The sequence below is a fragment of the Sapajus apella genome, unplaced genomic scaffold (assembly GCF_009761245.1).
Source record: "Sapajus apella isolate SASKATOON/1434 unplaced genomic scaffold, GSC_monkey_1.0 scaffold2621, whole genome shotgun sequence".
Classification (NCBI taxonomy): Eukaryota; Metazoa; Chordata; class Mammalia; order Primates; family Cebidae; genus Sapajus; species Sapajus apella.
This window is the reverse complement of record NW_022439547.1, coordinates 1-9,155: the sequence shown is the minus strand read 5'-3', so window position 1 is coordinate 9,155 and position 9,155 is coordinate 1. Positions and strand designations below refer to the sequence as shown.

Here is a 9,155-nt window from a genome sequence, read left to right as displayed (position 1 = left end):
CCACTTTGGGGCATTTTGGAAATTTCCAAGGGCAGCTTTGGATGTTCATGTAACTAGAAGCAGCTCCTGGCATTTGTGGGGTGAAGGTTACAGGGAGGCAAACAACTTTTTCCAGCGTCTTAAGTAAACTGGATTTTTTTCCATACACATCACTTCCCTGTGAACTGAAGGAGGATTGTGTGTTGCTTCACCTGGAAATTTAGAAAGATTTATTGACTGCTTTAGAAATCACATCACTTGCAGGGCATTCCATTCTTGGATTCCACTCTGACACAACATACCAATTATCAATTTGCTTTGTAGCTCTGCATGCCTGGGGGAAACAGTAAGGGGAATCCAACTTACCTACCAAAGGAGTCATTTCCAGGATAAGCTGTTCGTCATTGGGGAAATCAAGCGGGAGATGCTGGTAGTGTGATCTCTCGTGAGTTGATGAACACACCAGCTATGCCCGTTGCTGTTACTGCACTGAAGCTCTCTTTGCAGGTGTATCTTCCTCACCAGGGTCCGTGGTCTCTCCTGGAAGGTTGGAAACACACCTTGTAGATCCCTGTATCATCAGGATGGGACAGTTGACCTTACAGGCAGAAGGAAGACAGGGAACACTTGTGGAATTGTGATCTCCACATGGTTGGATGACCAAATGCTGAGTCACAGTGATGAGCCCCATGGATGGCAGTCTGCAGAAGGTATATAAAGTGGCTTTACTGCAGTTTAAAGACACAGATTTCATTTAATAATCCCAATTAACTATGGATTTTTTTTTTTTTTACAAATGGCAGAATCCTACAGCAAAATGACTAAGATCTGTGCAAGTTCTCTGGGTGTTGAAAACTGTGTTCCTAGTCTCGTGCCACATCAGGGCAAAGTAGTCTGACTCTTAGCCAGGCAATGCCCCACAGATTGAGGAACGAGTCTGTCCTACACATGGCTCACAGACATTCTTTTTGATGTCTACACAGATCATCTCTATCCTACTGGGTCTGGAGTGAAGGAGATAAAACTCTTAGCAGCTTTGTAACAAAAGAACAGGTAGTAAGAAAGCCAGCAATGCCCCCTTTTAAGAGAGAACGAAAATGAAGACAGCAGTGAAGTGTGGTGCTGGCATCAGGGGTCTCCCAGTAGGTCAGTACACAGAAAAGCAGCGGGAGTACAACTGGGAGTCCAGGGAGGGGCACCGGGGAGGGACCAAGACGAGTGTCCAGAGTAGCAAGAGGAAGAGAAAGGGCAAGTCTCCTCTCATGAGAAAGGAGCTTATCTAGACTCACCCAAGGCAGTCAGGCTGGGTTCATATGGTCAATGCTATGGGTGTCAGTTGGGTGACTGCTACACCTTTCACCTACAAAGAAAATAACCTCACTGGCCAGGTCACATTTGTGCAGTATTTACTGAGGGCCCACTTTATTCAGTGGTGCCTTCAGTGAATTGTCCAATGCCGCCCCAACCCAAGGCCAAGTCTCAGTTTGAGGAATAAAATACTGTCCAGGGAGCCGCAAATGGTAGCTCACACCTCTAATCCAGGCACTTTGGGAGGCTGAGGCGGGAGGATTGCTTGAGCCCAGGAGTTTCGAGACCAGCCTGAACAACAGGGTGAGATCACCATCTCCACAAAAAGTTTCAAAAATCAGCCAGGCACGATGCTGTACACATGTGGTCCAGCTACTGGGGGGCGGGCTGAGGTGGGACAACCACTTGAACACAGGAGGTCGAGGCCAGTGCAGTCTGTTCTGGGTGACACAGTGACACCATCGCGAAAAACAAAACAAAACAAAAAGACAACCATGGTGCGGGGGACAGAAGGGGAGCTTCTGACACAGAGGAAGTCAAAACCACCATAGCCCAGGTGGTAGGAACAGCTTCTCCCAGGGTGTGGTATGATATATATTATCTGCACCAGTTGCAGATGAGGTAACAGGATCAGAGAGTAGCTTCTGAGTAGCACTGAAGGTCACACATCTAAGCAGTGGTGGTGACCATTTCTCACTGAGGTCTGCTGAAATACAGAAGTCACTCCACTATTTGTGACACCAATTTCTCTTTATATTGCCACCTGTTTTAATTCGCATTCACTGACATACACTTACCTGTGGCTCCCCTGACCTTCATATTCTCATAAGTGGCTAAATAAGGTATACATTTTGTTTTAGCATATCAGGCCTTTCCCTTAAAGAACCTAAATTTCCCGTGCCAGGCACGATTGCCCAGCTTGGAACCAAACACTTATCTGGAATTCATCTTTCAACCACACACTAAGGACAGCAAATGGATTACTGCTATGTAGAGTTAACTTAGGTATTTCACGAATTCTGAACTATGATTTGAAATGTAACCAATTCCAACCAGAAACAGTAAAAACAGTGCTTCCCTATGAAAAGCATTCACAGGACGTTTTATTAAATGCCAAAGCATTCCAGGTAAGACACACTGCCCCTTTGACAGGGAGTTGTTGAAATTCTGCTCCTAAGAATACGGAAGTCTTGGCTGGGCGCAGTGGCTCACGCCTGTAATCCCAGCACTTTGGGAGGCCGAGGCGGGCAGATCACAAGGTCAAGAGATCGAGACCATCCTGGCCAACACGGTGAAACCCCATCTCTACTAAAAATACAAAAAAATTAGCTTAGTGTGGTTCCATGCGCCTGTGGTCCTTGGGAGGCTGAGGCAGAAGAATCGCTTGAACCCTGGAGGTGGAGGTTGCAGTGAGCTGAGATTGCACCATTGCACTCCAGCCTGGTGACAGAGCAAGACTCCGTCTCAAAAAAAAGAAAAAAAAGAATACAGAAGTCCTTTATCTCTCCATTGCTAGTATCCTGATAAACCCAGCCAAGCAAGGCCATTCGCTTTTCCTTTTTTGAGCAAAACACACCAAACCACTCTCACACCCACACACAAATCCAACGCACTGAACAGGGATACGTTAGTAGAGGGAAATGACATTGGAGATGCAGCTGGAACTTCATGACTTCTCAGAGCACCACATTTCTGATGGCACAGAGGGCTACCACCCATGGTGGCCTGTACTCCAGCAAGGTGGAGGGCAGAGAGGCCCTCCTTCTCTAAACCTAACACCCTACAGCTTGTGTGGCTACTGGACACAAATGGCCTGGACCATTCACTGCTCACAAATACAGGAATCGCAGTGCCCATTAAATGCACATCTACTCATATATCACATCCTGAACGTCTCTCTGTCACATGACTCTATTGAAACAAACCTTGCGGGATGGTTTATTTCAATAGGGACAACGCAGTCTTCCTTGAAAACCCTCCAGACACAGTGTCTCCTGCTATGCGGTGGAGGAGGAGGTGGGGAAGGAGGTGATGCCAAGAACACAGTGATTTCTTTCTTTCTTTCTTTCTTTTCTTTTAAAAAAAGATGGGGTTTCACCATGATGGTCAGGCTGGTTTTGAACTCCTGACCTCAGGTGATCCAACCACCTTGGCCTCCCAAAGTCGTAGGATTACAGGCGTGAGCCACCACGCCCGGCGAACACGGTGATTTCTAAACCTGTTAAATGATTATAGCCCAAATGTAGTCCGTCCGGCTACCAATGCCCGTGGCAAGTCTCAGCATCCTCTTTCTCCGCTAAAAAAGGCCATCCCTAAGCAGGGAAAGAGAACAACGTCACCCACAGACTGCGTCACCGCCATTCCCACAGCGGGGAGCTAAGGGCGACAGCGAAAACCACCCGCTTCCTCCGAAAGCCCCGCTCCCGGCCGGCCCAACCCAGGGATTCGAGTCCCAAGACACACTGGCCTGTGCTAGGGGACAGCCTAGATCTCAGCATCTCGCTCTGTCTCTCTGGAAGTGTCTCTCCCACCCCGCCCCGCACCCTGCTCTCATTCTCTCCTGCGCGCTTGCTCGCTCTCCGTCTCTGTCGGGCTCTCTCACGCGCGTTCTCGCTCAGGAGCCGGTTCCCGCCGTTCACGCGCCAGCGCGGCCCGCTTGGAATTGAAAGGTTAAGACCATCGAGAAGAGCCGCCCTCCGGCTGGCTAGAGGGGCAGTAGCGCGGAAGGAAGCGATGACGAGATTGAGTCGACGTCGGCGGGGTTGGTTGACGTCACAGGGATGCGACACTGGCGAAAAACTGGACCTTCGATTGGCTGCCGCGGGTCGCCGGGGAGCCGGGAGAGGGAGCTAGTGGGTGTCTGTGCGAGAGCTGCGCCCGCTGCGAGGGGAGAAGGCTTGGAGGCCGCCCCCTTCTGGAGGTGCGCCTCTGTGTTCCCGGAGCGGCCCGCTCGGGAGCACGTCTGGTGGACGGGACGAATGTTTCTGGAGGTTATGGGAAGGCAAACATTACTTCATGGGCGAGGGACCAGGGAACTGGGCTGGAGGGATGGGAGGAGGCCGATTTCTCCTGTGATTGGCTGGGAGTTTTTCGCTAGGGTGTGTCCCTGAGAAGGGACACCTGCTGTTTCATTTTCGTTATTTAATGTTTCATTTTCGTTATTTACTGTTTTTGCATGAGCGGTATATGCACCCTTTAAAGACAGAAACCAAACAATCCAAGACATTGAAATTATTCAGGCTACTGTTGTAGGGGAATGCCCCTGAAGTGGAAATCACACTATGGGGTAAATGAGGGGGGGGATTTCTTTTACTTTCATAGGAAGTAGTAGACCAGTTTTAATGGGGAGATTTATGGGGCAGGGTTTTTTTGTAATCAGCAGAAGTCTCAGCCAGCTGAACAGGGAATGTTTCTGTCTGTGCCTAGCTACTTTCAGGAGGAGAGACTTCCCGTTTAAGGGAATCGTTCCTGAGACAAAAGCACAAGGAGTGGTGGGATCTACCATCTGGGAGTGATGGCACAGAGGGGACAGTCAGCAACCCTTATCTAAGTCCCAGGGAGAATATTGGTCCTTTGTGGTCAGCAATTTCCCGGAACACGAAAATGTGCAGAGATTTCTTTACTGTGGCCTATTTCAGGAGTCAAGTGACATGCAACAATGTCTTTCCTAGCAGATACACGAATAGTACATTCCTTTTTAACCCTGGAAGAAGTTGCCTCCTGAGTAGCAGTTTATAGTTTTCAAAAAGTAATATTTTACAGATGAGGCACAGTAGGCACAGAGTGATTAGGTCAGCTCTGCGAAGTCATTCAAGTCATATGTCGTCGAATCCCACAGCATGTACTACTCAGCATGTCCCAAAGTGAACCCACCAACTTCCACTCTCGGAACGCCTGCCCCTCCTCCTGTGCTGCCTGACTCACTGACAGGCACCACCTTCTAACCAGCAGCTTGTGCCAGAGATCTTGAAAGCCATCCTTGATTGCTACCTCTCTCTCACCACTCCCACGGTGAGCGAGCCTGGCCACTTCAACCTCCCAAGTCTTTCTAAGTGAGATCTTGACAGTCACTCTTCTCCATCACCACAGGAAGTCCCCCAGTCCAGTCACCCTCATCTCCCTCCTTGATGACCACCAACAATTCATAGCTCATTCTCTTGCTGCCAGTCTTGACCCCTTCCACATTCTCTGTCCCAGTGTGTGAAGCACCTTTCTTAACTTCTGATCTGGTCATGTCAAACCTTTTCAAATTCTACTAGGGCTGTCTGCTGTCCTTAGGATAAAGTCCAGCCTCCAGGATTAGGGACATCAGGCCTCAGCTATCCCCAAATGCATCCTCTGTAGCAGACATCAGGCCTCAGCTATTCCCAAATGCATCCTCTGTAGCAGACGTCAGTATTTCACATTCTAGACCTCTCTCTGTTCATCAGTCGGCTGACACTTGTACTCTCTCTCTAGCGTGTGTGCTCTCTTGCTCTCCCTCTCATGTCCACCACCTCATACCCCCACTTCCTTCTGTCTGGCCTGTACTTGCTCCATCCCCCTCTGACTGATACCTCCTTACCTTCAGCTCTCAAGTGAAGGAGAGCAAATTCTACTTTACCTAGGGAGCACGTGGATCAAAAGGCACACTTAGTGGGTTTATTTTTACTAAATAGCATATGATGGGGATTCATCAAAATTCCCCCAATGGGCCAACCAATTGGAATGTCACCTCAGAGTAGGGTTTTTGGGAAAAGTTTACATGGAAAGAGTAGGATGCAGGAAGGTAACTGGGGAAGGTGACATGTTCATTTGCCTGACTATAGCAATTATTTCACTGTGTTTATAACATGTTTTATACCTCAAATATATACAATAAAAACATAAATTACAATAAGGACACACAACATTGATCTCTCTATTCCTGTAGACTCATCGTTGTGTGAACATTGAGTTTGGAATTGTGGCCCCAGATTCAGTAGTATGAAGTAATGTGGGCTGAGGACCTGCCTCACAGCTGGTCCTTCCTGCCACAGAGTGGACTGTGAGGCTTAGCTTTGTTCACTACAGCCTGTTATTTCAGCTCCTAGCATGGCACACCTGTGTATAAACAGAAGCATCTGCTTTGGACATGTGGACAATAAAAGAAAGGATGGAAATGGCCCTGGTCCTGCCACCAGCAGCCCAAGCCTGAATCCTGGCTGGAGGGTACACTGGACTCACACTGTCCCGGCATGCTGGCCTCCATGCTGATGTGCCCCTAACATGGCAGAGTGTGAATGGCTATTCCTGGAGCCTGGGTGTTGAGGACCTACTGTGTGCCATGCATGTACATTATTGATTTCCCAAAGACCCAGAGACATAAGTATAAAACCCCCATCAACAGATAAGGAGCCAAGCTGAAAGAGGTCAGGGCACTGAAGCAAAGGCTGGATTTGGGACTCATATGCAGGTTCTCTGACTCCAAAGCCAGGCCTATTTAAACTCACAACAACATACTTTGCTTATGCCCCTCTTACTGAAATGCAGATATTATTCTGTGATGGGATAGTCAGTCTGGTCCCAACACTACGTCCATCTGTGTGAGATTCAGGCCCCTGGCAGGGCATAGCCACCTTGAAAAGTTCTAACACAGTCCATAGGAGCTGCCCCGGAGTCCTTTGCCTCACAGCTAACAGTCGAGTTTAGCTTCTAGGGCTCCCCCAGGAGGTGCTTAGCCCTATCACAGAGACACAATCTACCCCTGCCCTAAATTACGTCTCCACCCTCACTTTATTTAACAGATAAGAAGAATCTAGAGGCAACAGAGCAGAGGCAGCATTGTTAGTGGCTGCAACACAGCTGTGGAGTTGTTCAGACTTCTAATGTAGTATGGAAATCAACAGACTGAGGATGGGAATCTGGCTTCTCCTGTTCTTCAGCTCTCTGGGCTGTAAGCTGTGCGGAATCAAGGTACCTGCTGCCCACACCTCCCCTCTTCTGAAGAGTCTATCCTGATCAAACCCTTGCACATACACAGCCTTCAGGTGCGAGTACATTGCTCTCCTGTGTGCTTCTAGGGGACTGTGGTTTGAATTCTGCCATGGCTCTCCTTACCCTACCAGTGTGGGGGTCATCTGCTGGAAAGGATACAGCTGAAAGCATCCCCCTGTCCCTAGACTGTCCAGTTGGTGCTCGGAACAAGTTATTTGGTTAATGAAGGAATTTCACCCAGGGTACTTGGTCATTAGTGGCGATGATTATAGCAGCTCTGTGTGCATTAGAAATGCTTCAGGAGGATCGAGTGAACAGAGGACATTTATTTATTTATTTTTTGAGACAGAGTTTTCCTCCTGTTGCCCAGGCTGGAGTGCAGTGGCACAATCTTGGCTCACCATAACCTTCGCCTCCCAGGTTCAAGCGATTCTCCTGCCGTAGCCTCCCCACTAGCTGGGATTACAGGCATGTGCCACCATGCCCTGCTAACTTTGTGTTTTTAGTAGAGACGGGGTTTCTCCATGTTGGTCAGGCTGGTCTTGAACTCCCGACCGCAGGTAATCTGCCCACCTTGTCCTCTCAAAGTGTTGGGATTACAGGAGTGAGCCACCGCACCTGGCCCAGAGGTAATCTGTGCAATGAGATAGTCTCTCCTTGGATTCAGGGAGGAGGGTTGTAACTCTCCTTCCCTCCCTAATTCTGAAACTCCCAATGAAAGAGCCTACAAATTTCTTTATCCATTTATTTGAGATGGATACTTGCTCTGTCGCCCAGGTTGGAGAGCAGTGGCACGATATTGGCTCACCACAACCTCCGCCTCCTGAGTTCAAGTGATTCTCCTGCCTTAGCCACCCAAGTAGCTGGGATTACAGGCATGCACCACTGCACCTGGGAAATTTGTTTTTGTATTTTTAGTAGAAATGGGGTTTCATCATATTGGTCAAGCTGTTCTCGAACTCCTGACCTCAAGTGATATGCGTGCCTTGCCCTCCTACAGTTCTGGGATTACAGATGTGAGCAACCACACCCAGCCAGAATTTTAAAATATGTCTCAGCCAGTATGTTACTCCACCAGGCTCAGTTCTGGCCTCCAAATGGGACTACAGTGATGGGTTCACCAAACTGTCCGAGTACCCCATGGCAAGTGCACGTGGACCTCCCCCAAGATCTGTAGGGAGGGAGGTCTGTTGACTGGGTTCAGGCCTCCTAATCGAGTATGTGGTTCTGTGGCTGCAACACAGATGTCCACGGCGACAAGGACATGAACACCTGGATGAGCACATCTGTCAAGTCCGAGTGGGCTATGTCAGCTGCCCTTGCCTGTTCTAGCTCGCACCCTAAAGCCCTCCTGGTTCTGACTGCTCCTACCTGGGTCCCTCCTTTGCCTGAACTCTGCGGGCTGCATAGAAGTGGTTAGGGCATCCGTGGCCCTTCACTGTCCCTTTCTGTCTCACTGGCAGAGCAGAAGTGTACCTGGCCCAACAGGATCCTGTCCCTGTCACTGTGGTACTTCCTGCCTTCTGTTCAGCTTCCTGTTGGTGTGCTGGTGTCTTCCGAGTACCGCATGGCAAGTGCACGTGGGCCTTTTGTAGTTGTCCTGCCTTTTCAGACCAAACCAATGTACAAAGTACATGCACTGATTGATGTCTTACATCTCCCTAAAGTGTATAAACCAAAGCTGTACCCTGACGACCTTGGGGATGTTTCATCGGGAACTCCTCAGGTTGTATCGGGCACATTTTTAACCTAACAAAATAAACTTTATAATTGATTGAGACCTGTCTCGAGTATGTTTTGGTTTATAATTTATTCCCTTGTGGAGGGTTTGCTGTCTGCCACCTACCATGTCCTCTTCAGAGAACGTCAGATTCAGGGCAGGGATTTCTGTTGATATGGTTCCCTGATGTATC

At 48.9% G+C, this 9,155-nt stretch overlaps 1 long non-coding RNA gene across 2 annotated transcripts; it reads right to left on the bottom strand.

Moving 5' to 3' along the window:
• Positions 1–180: 180 nt before the first annotated feature.
• Positions 181–4,153, bottom strand: LOC116547302. 2 transcript variants are annotated; one of them, XR_004267021.1, is made up of 3 exons: positions 3,831–4,153; positions 1,269–1,339; positions 181–680 (listed from the first exon to the last, which is right to left on the bottom strand). It is a non-coding gene; the product is annotated as an uncharacterized LOC116547302 (long non-coding RNA). The 2 variants fall into 2 exon arrangements; XR_004267020.1 differs by lacking the exon at positions 3,831–4,153 and adding an exon at positions 2,914–3,348.
• Between the last annotated feature and the right edge of the window lie 5,002 nt (positions 4,154–9,155).